The sequence below is a fragment of the Hyla sarda genome, chromosome 5, assembly GCF_029499605.1.
Source record: "Hyla sarda isolate aHylSar1 chromosome 5, aHylSar1.hap1, whole genome shotgun sequence".
Classification (NCBI taxonomy): domain Eukaryota; kingdom Metazoa; phylum Chordata; class Amphibia; order Anura; family Hylidae; genus Hyla; species Hyla sarda.
Window position 1 is genome coordinate 69,055,977 of NC_079193.1, and position 15,816 is coordinate 69,071,792.

Below are 15,816 nucleotides of genomic sequence, written 5' to 3' on the forward strand. Positions count from 1 at the left end.
GGTTAGGGTTAGGGTTAGGGTTAGGGTTAGGGTTAGGGTTAGGGTTAGGGTTAGGGTTAGGGTTAGGGTTAGGGTGTGGCTCATACAATTTTAAATGTCATTTGATGCTCTCCTTAAGGGTAAATGTACAAGGAAGGTAGTATGAGGGTGAAGGAAAGGGTTTTCCCCACAGAAGAGTTGTGTGGCTTATACGATTTTGAACGTATTTTGTTCTCTCCTTAACTTGAAATGTACCAGGAAGGTAGGGTTAGGATTAGAGTTCGAGTTCTAGAAGAGTTGTGTGGCTTATACAATTTGTCATTTGATGCTCTCCTTAAGTGTAAATGTACCAGGAAGGTAGTATGAGGGGTAGGGAAAGGATTTTCCTAACAGAAGAGTTGTGTGTCTTATATGATTTTGAACACATTTTTGTTCTCTCCTTAAGTTGAAATGTACCAGGAAGGTAGGGTCAGGGTCAGTGTTTTAGGGTTAGGGTTGTAGAACATTTGTGTGGCTCATACAATTTTAAATGTCATTTGATGCTCTCCTTAAGTTGAAGTGTACCAAGAAAGTAATATCAGGGTGAGGGTTTTCCCATAGAAGAGGGTTGTGGCTTATACGATTTTGAACATATTTTTGCGAGCTCCTTAAGTTGAAATGTACCAGGAAGGTAGGGTTGTAGAACAGTTGTGTGGCTCATACAATTTGAAATGTCATTTGATGCTCTCCTTAGGTTGAAATGTACCAGGAAAGTTGTATCATGGTGAGGGTGAGGCTTTTCTGACAGAAGAGGGGTGGGGCTTATATGATTTTGAACACATTTTTTTTGTTCTCTCCTTAAGTTGAAATGTACCAGGAAGCTGGCTCTATGGCTCTATGGCTCTATGGCTCTATGGCTCTATGGCTCTATGGCTCTATGGCTCTATGGCTCTATGGCTCTATGGCTCTATGGCTCTATGGCTCTATGGCTCTATGGCTCTATGGCTCTATGGCTCTATGGCTCTATGGCTCTATGGCTCTATGGCTCTATGGCTCTATGGCTCTATGGCTCTATGGCTCTATGGCTCTATGGCTCTATGGCTCTATGGCTCTATGGCTCTATGGCTCTATGGCTCTATGGCTCTATGGCTCTATGGCTCTATGGCTCTATGGCTCTATGGCTCTATGGCTCTATGGCTCTATGGCTCTATGGCTCTATGGCTCTATGGCTCTATGGCTCTATGGCTCTATGGCTCTATATTTAAATGTCATTTGATGCTCTCCTTAAGTGTAAATGTACCAGGAAGGTAGTATGAGGGTGAGGGAAAGGGTTTTCCCCACAGAAGAGTTGTGTGGCTTATAGTGTTGCTCGCGAATATAGCACTATATATTCGTAATTACGAATATTCATTGTTTTTTGTTTTTTTTTCACAGTACACATCACAGTGATCATCCCTTTCTGTTTCCAGCTTGTGTGGTATAAAGAAGGCTCTAATACTACTGTGTGAGACCGGTGTGCGAATGTTCGCATATACGAAAATTTGCATATGCGAATTTTCGCATATACGAAAATTTACATATGCGAATTTTCGCTTATGTTAATTTCTGTATATGCTAATTTTCGCATGTGTGAATTTTCACATACGCGCATTTTCGCATATGCGAAAATAAATCGTGAATATTACAAATATGCGAATATTCGCGAATATATAACGAATATCCGTCCATATATTCGCGAATATTCGCGAATTCGAATATGGCCTATGCCGCTCAACACTAGTGGCTTATACGATTTTGAACATATTTTGGTTCTCTCCTTAACTTGAAATGTACCAGGAAGGTAGGGTTAGGGTTTTAGGGTTAGGATTCAAGTTCTAATAGAGTTGTGTGGGTTATACAATTTTAAATGTCATTTGATGCTCTCAAGTGTTAATGTACAAGGAAGGTAGTATGAGGGGTAGGGAAAGGATTTTCCCAACAGAAGAGTTGTGTGTCTTATATGATTTTGAACATATTTTTGTTCTTTCATTAAAATGAAATGTACCAGGGAGTTAGGGTTAGGGTTGTAGAACAGTTGTGTGGCTCATACAATTTTAAATATCATTTGATGCTTTCCTTAAGTTGAAATGTACCTGGAAGGTAGTATGAAGGTGAGGGAAAGGGTTTTATCCACAGAAGAGTTGTGTGGCTTATACGATTTTGAACGTACTTTGGTTCTCTCCTTAAGTTGAAATGTACCAGGAAGTTAGGGTTAGGGTTAGGGTTAGGGTTAGGGTTAGGGTTAGGGTTAGGGTTAGGGTTAGGGTTAGGGTTAGGGTTAGGGTTAGGGTTAGGGTTAGGGTTAGGGTTAGGGTTAGGGTTAGGGTTAGGGTTAGGGTTAGGGTTAGGGTTAGGGTTGTAGAACAGTTGTGTGGCTCATACAATTTTAAATGTCATTTGATGCTCTCCTTAAGTGTAAATGTACAAGGAAGGTAGTATGAGGGTTAGGGAAAGGGTTTTCCCCACAGAAGAGTTGTGTGGCTTATACGATTTTGAACGTATTTTGTTCTCTCCTTAACTTGAAATGTACCAGGAAGGTAGGGTTAGGGTTAGGATTAGAGTTCGAGTTCTAGAAGAGTTGTGTGGATTATACCATTTTAAATGTAATTTGATGCTCTCCTTAAGTTAAAATGTACCAGGAAAGTAATATCAGGGTGAGGGTGAGGGTTTTCCGACAGAAAAGGGGTGTGGCTTATACGATTTTGAACACATTTTTGTTCTCTCCTTAAGTTGAAATGTACCAGGAAGGTAGGGTTAGGGTTTTAGGGTTAGGGTTAGGGTTGTAGAACAGTTGTGTGGCTCATACAATTTTAAATATCATTTGATGCTTTCCTTAAGTTGAAATGTACCTGGAAGGTAGTATGAAGGTGAGGGAAAGGGTTTTATCCACAGAAGAGTTGTGTGGCTTATACGATTTTGAACGTACTTTGGTTCTCTCCTTAAGTTGAAATGTACCAGGAAGGTAGGGTTAGGGTTAGGGTTAGGGTTAGGGTTAGGGTTAGGGTTAGGGTTAGGGTTAGGGTTAGGGTTAGGGTTAGGGTTAGGGTTAGGGTTAGGGTTAGGGTTAGGGTTAGGGTTAGGGTTAGGGTTAGGGTTAGGGTTGTAGAACAGTTGTGTGGCTCATACAATTTTAAATGTCATTTGATGCTCTCCTTAAGTGTAAATGTACAAGGAAGGTAGTATGAGGGTTAGGGAAAGGGTTTTCCCCACAGAAGAGTTGTGTGGCTTATACGATTTTGAACGTATTTTGTTCTCTCCTTAACTTGAAATGTACCAGGAAGGTAGGGTTAGGGTTAGGATTAGAGTTCGAGTTCTAGAAGAGTTGTGTGGATTATACCATTTTAAATGTAATTTGATGCTCTCCTTAAGTTAAAATGTACCAGGAAAGTAATATCAGGGTGAGGGTTTTCCGACAGAAAAGGGGTGTGGCTTATACGATTTTGAACACATTTTTGTTCTCTCCTTAAGTTGAAATGTACCAGGAAGGTAGGGTTAGGGTTTTAGGGTTAGGGTTGTAGAACAGTTGTGTGGCTCATACAATTTTAAATGTCATTTGATGCTCTCCTTAAGTTGAAGTGTACCAAGAAAGTAGTATCAGGGTGAGGGTGAGGGTGAGGGTGAGGGTTATCCGATAGAAGAGGGTTGTGGCTTATACGATTTTGAACATATTTTTGTTAGCTCCTTAAGTTGTAATGTACCAGGAAGGTAGGGTTAGGGTTAGGGTTGTAGAACAGTTGTGTGGCTCATACAATTTTAAATGTCATTTGATGCTCTCCTTAAGTTATAATGTACCAGGAAAGTTGTATCAGAGTGAGGGTGAGGCTTTTCTGACAGAAGAGGGGTGGGGCTTATACGATTTTGAACACATTTTTGTTCTCTCCTTAAGTTGAAATGTACCAGGAAGTTTTAGGGTTAGGGTTAGGGTTAGGGTTGTAGAACAGTTGGTTAGCTCATAAAATTTTAAATGTCATTTGATACACTCCTTAGGTTGAAATGTACCAGGAAAGTAGTAACAGGGTGAGGGTGAGGGTGAGGGTGAGGGTGAGGGTGAGGGTGAGGGTTTTCTGACAGAAGAGGGGTGTGGCTTATTTGATTTTAAACAAATTTTTACCCTCTCCTTAAGTTGAAATGTACCAGGAAGGTAGGGTTAGGGTTAGGGTTAGGGTTAGGGTTAGGGTTAGGGTTAGGGTTAGGGTTAGGGTTAGGGTTAGGGTTAGGGTTAGGGTTAGGGTTAGGGTTAGGGTTAGGGTTAGGGTTAGGGTTATAGAACAGTTTTATGGCTCATACAATTTTAAATGTCATTTGATGATCTCCTTAAGTGTAAATGTACCAGGAAGGTAGTATGAGGGTTAGGGAAAGGATTTTGCCAACAGAAGAGTTGTGTGTCTTATATGATTTTGAATGTATTTTGGTTCTCTCCTTAACTTGAAATGTACCAGTAAAGTAGGGTTAGGGTTAGGGTTAGGGTTAGGGTTAGGGTTAGGGTTAGGGTTAGGGTTAGGGTTAGGGTTAGGGTTAGGGTTAGGGTTAGGGTTAGGGTTAGGGTTAGGGTTAGGGTTAGGGTTAGGGTTAGGGTTAGGGTTAGGGTTAGGGTTGTAAAACAGTTGTGTGGCTCATACAATTTTAAATGCCATTTGATGCTCTCATTAAGTTTAAATGTACCAGGAAAGTAGTATCAGGGTGAGGGTGAGGGTGAGGGTTTTCCGACAGAAGAGAGATGTGGCTTATACGATTTTTAACACTTTTTTGTTCTCTCCTTAAATTGAAATGTACCAGGAAGTCAGGGTTTGGGTTGTAGAACAGTTGTGTGGCTCATACAATTTTAAATGTGATTTGATGCTCTCCTTAAGTTGAAATGTACCTGGAAACTAGTATGAGGGTGAGGTTCCTTCAGCCGCATAGTGAAGCTACTCATCAGCAGCAGGTGGTGGCTTACCTCGACATGACCCTGCCAACAACCGTTGAAGATCCGCGGGACTTCTGGGCAGCAAAACTCAATTTATGGCCGCAACTAGCGGAGTTTGCCCTGGAAAAGCTGTCCTGCCCGGCCAGTAGTGTGCCATCAGAGTGGGTGTTTAGTGCGGCAGGGGCCATAGTCACTCCAAGCCAAACTTGTCTGTCCACTAAAAATGTGGAGAGACTGACGTTTGTCAAGATGAATCAGGGATGGATCAGCCAGGATTTCCAGCCACCAATGACAGATGGGTGTGAGTAGATTGACCATGCTCCTACAACAACATTTTCTCTATTGCGGTTGTTTATGAAACCCTCTGGGGCAGAACTGGGGATTGTATGGCCCGCTTGACACATATGGCCCTTTGATTGGCTCTGACCGGCCCGCGCTGATTGGGGGACAACTATGCTGCCTAATCTGGGGGACAACTATGCTGCCTAATCTGGGGGACAACTATGCTGCCTAATCTGGGGGACATTTTTGCTGCCTAATCTGAGGGACAAGTATGCTCCTAGTCTGGGTGACATCTATGCTGCCTAATCTGGGGGACATCTATGCTGCCTAATCTGGGGGACAACTATGGTCCTAATCTGGGGGACATCTATGCTGCCTAATCTGGGGGACATCTATGCTGCCTAATCTGGGGGACAACTATGGTCCTAATCTGGGGGACATCTATGCTGCCTAATATGGGGGACAACTATGGTCCTAATCTAGGGGACATCTATGCTGCCTAATCTGGGGGACATCTATGCTGCCTAATCTGGGGGACAACTATGCTCCTAATATGGGGAAAACTGAAGCTTCTGGCTTTGGCTGGCTTTGGGCCTATAATTTTTTGAAGTTTAGCAGTAGCTAAATACATGCTTAATGCAAATGTCAACATTGATCTTTAAATATAAGGGGTTATGAAAACCTCTTGGGTATGCTCCAGACTAATTCTGTGTCTTTCAGTAACTACTTGCCTCCCTTGTGCCTCTGGCCTTAAATTTTTGGATGTTTAGCAGTAGCTAAATACATGCTTAATGCAAATTTCAACAATGATCGTTAAATTCTCGGCGCTGTGCCAGGGCCTTCTCCTATCCCGCCTGGGCCGATCCGAGGACCTCACTAACTAACTCACTAACTAATCCAATCGCTTATAGCGACGGGCGGTGTGTACAAAGGGCAGGGACTTAATAAACGTCAGCTTATGACCCTCACTTACTGGTACTTCCTCGTTTTAAGATTAAATAATTGCAATCACAGATCCCTATCACGAACTGGTTTCAGCATGCAACACGCACCAGTCCTTGAAAGATAGAGAGACGCTAATCCGTTCAGTGGAGCGCTAGTGCAGCCCAGGACATCTGAGGCCATAACACACCTGTTATTGCTCGATCTCGCAATTGATCGGGCAAGGTAAGGGGTTATTAAAGCCTCTTGGGTACTGCTGAGGTCTACTCCTGACTGCTCCTGGTGCAATGTATGGGGTAATTAAACACTCTTGGGTAGTGTTATTGTTAAATTTACTGGTTATTTTATCAGTAATAAAATAGAATTTTGCAGAATGCTAACCGTTACACAACGGAACGCTTGTTGCGTATGATTTTTTAATGAAAAAAAAATAGATGGAGAGGGATTCACTCTACCTAATCATTTTTGGTGAATAGAATCCTTTTGCCATCTGATTTTTTGGAGACAGATGCACTTACTCATATGTAATAATTTTTTTAACCAAATTTCAAACATTGTGTGGTTTATTACTTTTGAGAAGAATGTCTTTGGGTGGTCCACCATCCTGCATTATAGAGTCTTCTGAACTGCTGTATATGCGCTTGTTTTTTAAAAAAAAAGGTATTTTGTCCGACAATTTCGATAAAATTTTGCGTTTTTTTGGGGTGGATTGTGAAGCCCGGGTGACGCGTGTGTAGTGTGTACTCGTGCATCAGTCAACTCCAGTCTGTGTCCATTAGGCAATATATGGGTTACTGATGCAGCAGAGGTGGGGCCTTGGTCTTGGAATTTCAATTATTTAAAAAAATTTAACATATTGTGTGGTTTATTATATTATAGAAGAATGTCTTTGGGTGGTCCACCGTCCTGCATTATAGAGTCTTCTGAACTGCTGTATATGCGGTTGTTTTAACAAAAAGGTATTTTGTCAGACAATTTCAAAAAAATTAGCGTTTTTTTGGGGTGGATTGTGAAGCCCGGGTGTGTACTGGTGCATCAGCCAACTCCAGGCTGTGTCCTTCAGGCAATAAATGGGTTCCTGATGCCGCAGAGGTGGGGCCTGGGTCTGGGAATTTAACATTTTTGGATTGCGGGTGCTACAAAAAAAGATGGACACACCCTAATCCGTTCAGTGGAGCGCGCCTGCGGCCCCGGACATCTGAGGGTATAACACACCTGTTATTGCTCGATCTCAGGAGAAGAGAGTTGCAGGTTGCCCTTGAGTCAGCAAGGCGGTAGCACGGTTGGCAGTCAGCGTGGTGTGGCAGTAGTGGAAATTCTGGAGCCAAACGTGCCAGGGGGAGACCACCTGCTTTGCGGCAGCTTACCTTTCTGGGAGTTAGCGGGTTACCAGCACCGGTCGATGAAAGATAGAGACACGCTAATCCGTTCAGTGGAGCGCGCCTGTGGCCCCAGAAATCAGAGGGCATAACACACCTGGTATTGCTTGATCTCGCAATTGATCGTGCAAAGGTAGGGGGTTATTAAAGCCTCTTGGGTACTACTGAGGCCTATTCTTGACTGTTCCTGGGGCAATGTATGGGGTAATTAAACACTCTTGGGTAGTGTTTTTTTTTTTATTTACTGATAATTTTATCAATAATAAAATTGAATTTTCCAGAATGCTAATCGTTACACAACGGAACGCTTGTTGCGTGTGATTTTTTAATGAAAAAAAAAAAATGGACAGGGATTAACTCTGCTTCATCAAAAAGTCCTTTGGTGATCTGATCTTTTGGAGACAGATGCGCTTACACACATATTGAATTAGTTTTTGTAAAAAAATTCAAACATTGTGTGGTTTATTACTTTTGAGAAGAATGTCTTTGGGTGGTCCACCGTCCGGCATTATAGAGTCTTGTGAACTGTTGGATATGTGCTTGTTCTTACACAAAGGTATTTCTTTAAAACATTTCTGAAATGTTGTTGTTTTTTGGAGGGGATTGTGAAGCCCGGGTGTGTACTGGTGCATCAGCCAACTCCAGGCTGTGTCCTTCAGGCAATATATGGGTTCCTGATGCCACAGAGGTGGGGCCTGGGTCTTGAAATTTCAAATTTTTGGATAGCGGGTGCTACCAATGAGAAATCTTTGACAAAAACTTCATATATTGTTTTTTTTTTTTTTTGGGGGGGGGGGGGGGGGGGAATTTTGAAGCCCTGGTGTGTACTCTTGCATCAGCCAACTCCAGGCTGTGTCATGCAGGCAATATATGGGTTACTGATGCCACAGGGATGGGGCCCGGTTCTGGAAATTTCAAATTTTTGGATAGCGGGTGCTACCAATGAGAAATCTTTGACAAAGATTTCTCATTGTGTTGATTTTGTAGGGGGGATTTTGAAGCCCTGGTGTGTACTGGTGCATCAGCCAACTCCAGGCTGTGTCCTACAGGCAATATATGGGTTCCTGATGCCGCAGAGGTGGGGCCTGGGTCTTGAAATTTCAAATTTTTGGATAGCGGGTGCTACCAATGAGAAATCTTTGACAAAAATTTTATATATCGTGTTGGTTTTTGGGGGGGGATTGTGAAGCCCTGGTGTGTACTCTTGCATCAGCCAACTCTAGGCTGTCATGCAGGCAATATATGGGTTACTGATTCCGCAGGGGTGGGGCCTGGTTATAGAAATGTCAAAATTTTTGGATAGCGGGTGCTACCAATGAGAAATCTTTGACAAAAATTTCATATATTGTGTTGTTTTTTTGGGGGGGGATTGTGAAGCCCTGGTGTGTACTCTTGCATCAGCCAACTCCAGGCTGTGTCATGCAGGCAATATATGGGTTACTGATGCCACAGGGGTGGGGCCTGGTTCTGTAAATTTCAAATTTTTGGATAGCAGGTGCTATCTTTGACAAAAATTTCTCATTGTGTTGATTTTGGAGGGGGGATTGTGAAGCCCTGGTGTGTATTGGTGCATCAGCCAACTCCAGTCTGTGTCCTATAGGCAATATATGGGTTACTGATGCCGCAGAGGTGGGGCCTGGGTCTGGAAATTTCTAACTTTTGGATAGCGGGTGCTACCAATGAGAAATCTTTGTCAAAAATGTCATATATTGTGTTGTTTTTTTGGGGGGGATTGTGAAGCCCTGGTGTGTAGTATACTAGTGCATCAGCCAACTCCACGCTGTGCCATTCAGCCACTATATGGTCTCCTCTTGCCACGCTATGTCCACGCTATGTCATTCAGTCACTATATGGTCTCCTGACACTGATGCCACCATCAGGCTCTGTCATTGTGCTGCTGTGCGGCAGTAATTCTAAGAGTGATGCCGGTAATCTGCATGGTATTCTGAATAACAGTATTATTTCACTACCCCAGCACACTCCATATGCGTTTTACCACACAGCAAAGTGTTCTATACCCCTATAGAGGCTGTATGTAGACTAGAAATAGCCTTTTTTTAACATCGATTCGCCGCAAATAAATTCGGCTGGCAGCCAATAGAGACATGCAGGCATAGAAAAAAGCTGTAAGGGAGTGGCGCATGCGTAATAGCACAGCAAGAGACACGGGGCCATCTTGTATAAGGGCAACTTTACCCATAGTGTGATAATAGGAACAATCTGTAAGTATTAGTCAGTTGTCCCATGTTCCTCAGCAGGTAAGAGCAGTAAGAGCTAGCATGGCTCCCCTCTTATAACAGGCCGGAATGTGGGTCACGGGTGTACACATCCAGATCATCCCATCTGTCACCATAGGGTGCTGTTTGCGGGAGATCAGGCAGACTGGTTACCACCATCTTATTCCTACCACCTCTCACAGCGGCCGTTCAGGATCTACTGCACCCCAGGAAACAATTCGGACATCTGACATTATAACAGAATTTGAACACATATTTATTTGTGCTGTATAGTATGCTCCATATATTGTGTATATTAAAGTAGCAGCTCTACCGATGGCCATACATGATGGTTTTCAATAGAATCTGTAATACAAACAAACAGAAAGAAAAATTATTATTAGGATCACACAAAACAATATACAGATCAAAAGATATACATCGGGAGAGGGGCTACATTGGAGGAGGTTTACCTTTTGGTCATTTTTGTGGTTGTCTTAAATTCCGCATAGAGACCATGCGGCCTCAAATATTGAGTATAAAGATTCATTTGAGCTCACATTTTTTTAAAAGTAGCAGCTCTACCGATGGCGGTACGTGATTTTCAATAGAATCTGTAATACAAACAAACAGAAAGAAAAACCAGTACAGAACAAGAATTATTAAATTTTCATGAATTCTTAAATAACATTGAGAGGGAGATATAGTTTACATTCACATATTCATATACTTCGGTCAATTTTCTAGACGTGACAGTAGAAGTGGCAGGTGACAGACTCACTACAGATATATACTACAAACCTACGGATACCAATACTCTATTGAGGTTTGATAGCGGACATCCCAGGGGAATGGTGAGGTCATTACCTTATAGCCAGTTACTCAGGGCTTAACGCATTACGGATAAAGACAACAAACAAGAGAGAAAGACGCTACCTTAAGAAACTCATTAGTGAACACATAACACGCGTTAGGTTACTCAGACAACACAGGAATAACATGAGTATGTCTTACTACAACACAAAAGGAACAATACCGTGTTCCATTTATATCAACCTACAGTGAATACTCATATAATATTTCATCTACAATAAGAAAACACTGGCATCTTGTACAGGATAGTTATCCCCAAATTCACGAGTTCAGAGAACCCCCATTAATGTTGTTCTGACCAGCACCCAACCTCAATGACAGGATGGTTAAAACTGATGTCTCTACTGAACCAAGGGGGCAGCAGAAATATTTAAGTGTTAAAAATACTGTCTGTGTGAATTGTGGCTATATGAAAAAAGGTTCACAGTTCATGCACCCGTGAACTAATCGCAAATATGACATTCGTTTTTATTTAAATTGTAATTCGGACTTTGTCGTCTACATACTCTGGTGTCCGTGTATGAAGCTGTATGTGGGTGAGAAGAGCCTTGACCTCAAGACTCGTCTCAACCAATACAGGTATACAATACGCATGCAGAGACTGGATCTTCCAGTCTCAAAACATTTCTTTGAGGCAAATCATAAAGAACGGGACCTACAATTTATGATCCTTGACCACATTCCACCACTCAAGAGACGGTGAGATAGAATTACAGCTGTAAAAAAATGTGAGCTCAAATGAATCTTTATACTCAATACTATGAGGCCGCATGGTCTCAATGCGGAGTTTAAAACAACCACAAAAATGACCAAAAGGTAAACCTCCTCCAATGTAGCACCTATATATACCCGATATATATCTTTTGATCTGTATATTGTTTTGTGTGATCCTAAGAATAATTTTTCTTTCTGTTTGTTTGTATTACAGATTCTATTAAAAACCCTCATGTACAGCCATCGGTAGAGCTGCTACTTTAATATACAAACTATATGGAGCATACTATACAGCACAAATAAATATGGGCTCAAATTCTGTTATAATGTCGGATGTCCGAATTGTTTCCTGGGGTGCAGTAGATCCTGAATGCCCGCTGAGAGAGGTTGGAGGAATAAGGTGGCGGTACCTGCCTTATGACAGCAACCAGTTCACCTGATCTCCCGCAAACAACACCCTATGGTGACACATGGGGTGATTTGGATGTGTACACCCGTGACCCACATTCTGGCCTGTTATAAGAGGGGAGCCATGCCAGCTCTTACTGCACATAACCCTGCTGTGGAACATGGGACAACTGACTAATACTTACAGATTGTTCCTATTATCACACTATGGGCAAAGTTGCCCTCATTACGCATGCACCACTCCCTTACAGCTTTTTTCTATACCGGCATGTCTCTATTTGCTGCCAGCACCGGGGGAACTGCACATCCTATTGGAGAACCCGGTGCAGCTGTGCAGTAGCCGGCGCTCCACGCTCCAAGTTACACACGTGTATATACAGCATGCTCTGCCGGGTAAGTGCCTGATTACTGTATATTATGTATTTATATGCAAATATGCAATGCATTTTTCAAGTATATCGCTGCACAGTCACTATGCCACAGATGATGAACACTGATCACCTCTGCATGGATTTTCTATGCCTTGTTTATATATACCATGATTATGTTTGTATATATTATCACTGTTTATACTGTATATCAATTGTTTAATGTCAGTCACTGAGATATATAAGAAAGTACATTGGATCACTCATTTGAGCTTGAGAATGGCGACATGAGGTCACAGAAACGTTGTTCTGTATTACACTGGACTAATGGAATAAACCTTCACCATTTTTTCACTACTCCTTGTGTGCTGCTGTTCCTTGGACAATATTGAAGAGTGGAGCTACTGACCAGAGCTCCCACACAGCTTGCTCCTATCCTGTGAACTACTATTTAGGTTGTGCTGCTCTCCTGGATTTTTTGGAATCTATTTATCTATCTATCTATCTTTCTATACAAAGGAAAACAGCAGCACCCCAGTTCATATGGAAAATGTGTATGGCTTTATTCACCAAACATCAGAGCGACTTTTCAGCCATCTCGGCCAACACGGCCATTGTGTCATCGCTCTGAGGTTTGGTGAATAAAGCCATGCACATTTTCCACATGAACTATAGTGCTGCTGTCTTCCTTTGTATGGATCTATTTGGGATTTTTGAGACGAAAGTCAACCTACAGCTTGCACCATTGTGCATAATCACCGTTATAAGTGCTGCCCAACTTCTGGAATTCTGTCTATCTCATATCTATATGTACTCTATCTATCTATCTATCTATTTATCTATCATGTCTGTCTATCTATCTATCTCATATCTATCTATATCATATCTATTTATTTATCTCATATCTATCTATCTATCTATCTATCTATCATATCTATCTATCGATCTATTTATCTATCTATTTCTGGGGAAATAGTTTCATTATATCTAGTAAATTGCTGATTTAAACCTTTGTTCATTCTGGGATTAGGAATCCGGGTGGCTCTGCTTGGTGATTGACAGGCTTCCCCTGTATGTGTGAGCGTATACACACAGCTGTCAATCATTGGTATAACTGCCTACTGTGCAGATGTTTAAAAAGAATACATTACTAGAAATAATATAATATTATATATATATATATATATATATATATATATATATATATATATATATACACATATATAATGTTCTCAGCTTTGTTTGCCCTAAATAATGCTGTCTGCAGATTGTTCTGCAGTCTGGTACACATCTAACCATAGCCCCTTGGGCACTGCCATAATCTGTGAGTGAGTGAGCTTTACCTTGCTTCTGTGGTAACAAAACATGGTACAACAATAAAAGAATTACAAAAATATTGCACTAAAATACCAAATAGTAAAATGAAATCTCACACTGTGCAACAAATCTACATCTTGATGTGAACGTAATATACAAGTATATGAATGTCTATGTAAACAATAAATATGCTCCAGAGTTTACATTTTACATAGAAATTAGGGAATATCTTATATTTAGTTGTGTTCTGCTTCCAGTAATTTTCGCAGAACAAATTTCACAAGATGAAAGGCTGTCAGTATCTTCCTTTTTTATAGATTCTGCTGACTTTTATTGCTGTTAATGGAATAGCATTAGCTTTAGTCTCTATCTCTGAAAAGACAGCTACAGACCGGTAAAGTATAGGGACACTTGGTAAGTTATTTTTGTCAATAGTGCTTTTCTTGAGCTGATCTCGGTCTCAAAAGAACAGTTTATATCCAGAACTGAAAGTGTAAGCAAAGTGAAACCATCTAAAATGAAACGTTAGATAAACAGAATACAAAAGAAGTTAAGAGGTTTCCTTTGCAACCGTGAAATCACCTTTTCATAACTGGCTGTTTTGTGTCGAGAGACTGAGCGATGGAGAGACAGCACTACATAAACTCAATGACCTTTGAGTGAAATTGCCATGAAGCACTCAGTCTGAAGGTTATCTGTTGGTCAACCAACTCATGTGCTGTAAAAATATCATTCAAAAGACGTCAATTACACGGGTACAGTTACAACTAAGTACATCTTTTCTGCGACTCCGGAGCTATAATTAGGAAACTGAGACTAATGGAGGTTTAGAAAGAATCGCTATGGATACAAGAGATTCAAAAACAGTTTCGATGTTACGTGCGGACAGGTTTCAAGCAAATATTTGCCTGTCTATTGTACATTAAAAGAATATTTTTTGCAACTCACAAAAGTTTGCCACAAAAGCCCAAGAAAGTGTAAATTGCACTTTCACAAGTTGATAACATCTTAAAGGGGTACTCCGCTGCTAGAACTGTTATTCCCTATCCAAAGGATGACTGGGGTGCCGCAGCGGCCGGACCCCCTGATCTCAGCCACGGGACCCCAGTCATCCGGTGCATGGAGCAAACTCCTCTCCATGCCGGATGACTGGCGATCACAGCCACCACGCCCCCTCCATTTGTGACTATGGGAGGAGGCGTGATGGCTGTGTACTAGCTATCACGCCCCCTCCCATAGACATAAATGGAGGGGGCATGCTTCACGATCACGGAAGCCACAAGCTTCTGTGACCATAACACTGCAGTGCCGGCCCGGAGATCGCGGGGGGTCCCAGCAGCTGGACCCCCCACAGTCAGACATGTTATCCACTATCCTTTAAATAAGGGATAACATATCTAGTGACTGAGTACCCCTTTAAAGTAACACACAACAGCCAGCACAACCACCTAAATAAAAATGAGGCTCTTAGTGCATTTTTGATCAAAATGTGTCCCCCATCCACTACGCAGAGGTGGCCTCACTTTGTATCCTTTGCCGGAAGAAGCATTCACACTGGACTTGAAAATAGTTGCCTCTTGTGGTATGCCCTTGCACCTGTGAGCCACGGCTACAGGTCCTGCTCCCCGCAACAGAATATATTTTCCTTGTCTACTACTTTTATGATATCTGAATAAAGAAAGCTATGGTACAAAGACTTTATATCTGCTGAGTGCAATCCTTCAATTTCTTCTTGTGTTTAAACAAGTGACTATGGGGGACATTTATCAATGTTGGTGTGAGGTAGTATAGATTTTACCCCTGTTTGCCTGGTGTATTTTTACAGTTTCTTAAAAACTTACCAAAATGGTGCACAGACTTGATAAATTCAGCAAAATTATAGAAACCAGTAAGCTGCAGAGTGAGGGTTAAGCTTTATGCTCTGGTATCTGTCACATTTGTACGTGTCCTATTAGGTGGTGTAGGTTTGCTGGAAAAAAAAAGTAGGGTCTGAGCAAAAGAAAAAAAAAAAACACTTTTAAATTAAATTTTCACAAATTATGAATACAGCTCCACTGAAAATAGTGGTGTACAATGCACCAAACAGAAGACAACTGTTAAAGATGTTCTACCGAAAAATCCAATTGTGCAAAATTTGCAGAGACATTTAGAACATTTAAGTGGGGAAAAGCCAATGACAAATGTCCCCCTATGTTTTTATGTTAATTAAACCTCTTGGGGATGCCGGGCGTACCTGTACGCCCCCGTTCCTGAGTTCTTAAAGGGGTATTCCAGGCAAAAACTTTTTTTTATATATCAACTGGCTCCGGAAAGTTAAACAGATTTGTAAATTACTTCTATTAAAAAATCTTAATCCTTCCAATAGTTATTAGCTTCTGAAGTTTTCTGTCTAACTGCTCATTGATGATGTCACG

The 15,816-nt window shown here is 41.5% G+C and overlaps 1 long non-coding RNA gene across 1 annotated transcript; it reads right to left on the reverse strand.

The window, feature by feature from the left end:
* Positions 1–9,981: 9,981 nt before the first annotated feature.
* LOC130272532 (uncharacterized) lies at positions 9,982–15,372 on the reverse strand. Its single transcript, XR_008843598.1, has 3 exons — positions 15,244–15,372; positions 10,196–10,336; positions 9,982–10,088 (listed from the first exon to the last, which is right to left on the reverse strand). It is a non-coding gene; the product is annotated as an uncharacterized LOC130272532 (long non-coding RNA).
* Between the last annotated feature and the right edge of the window lie 444 nt (positions 15,373–15,816).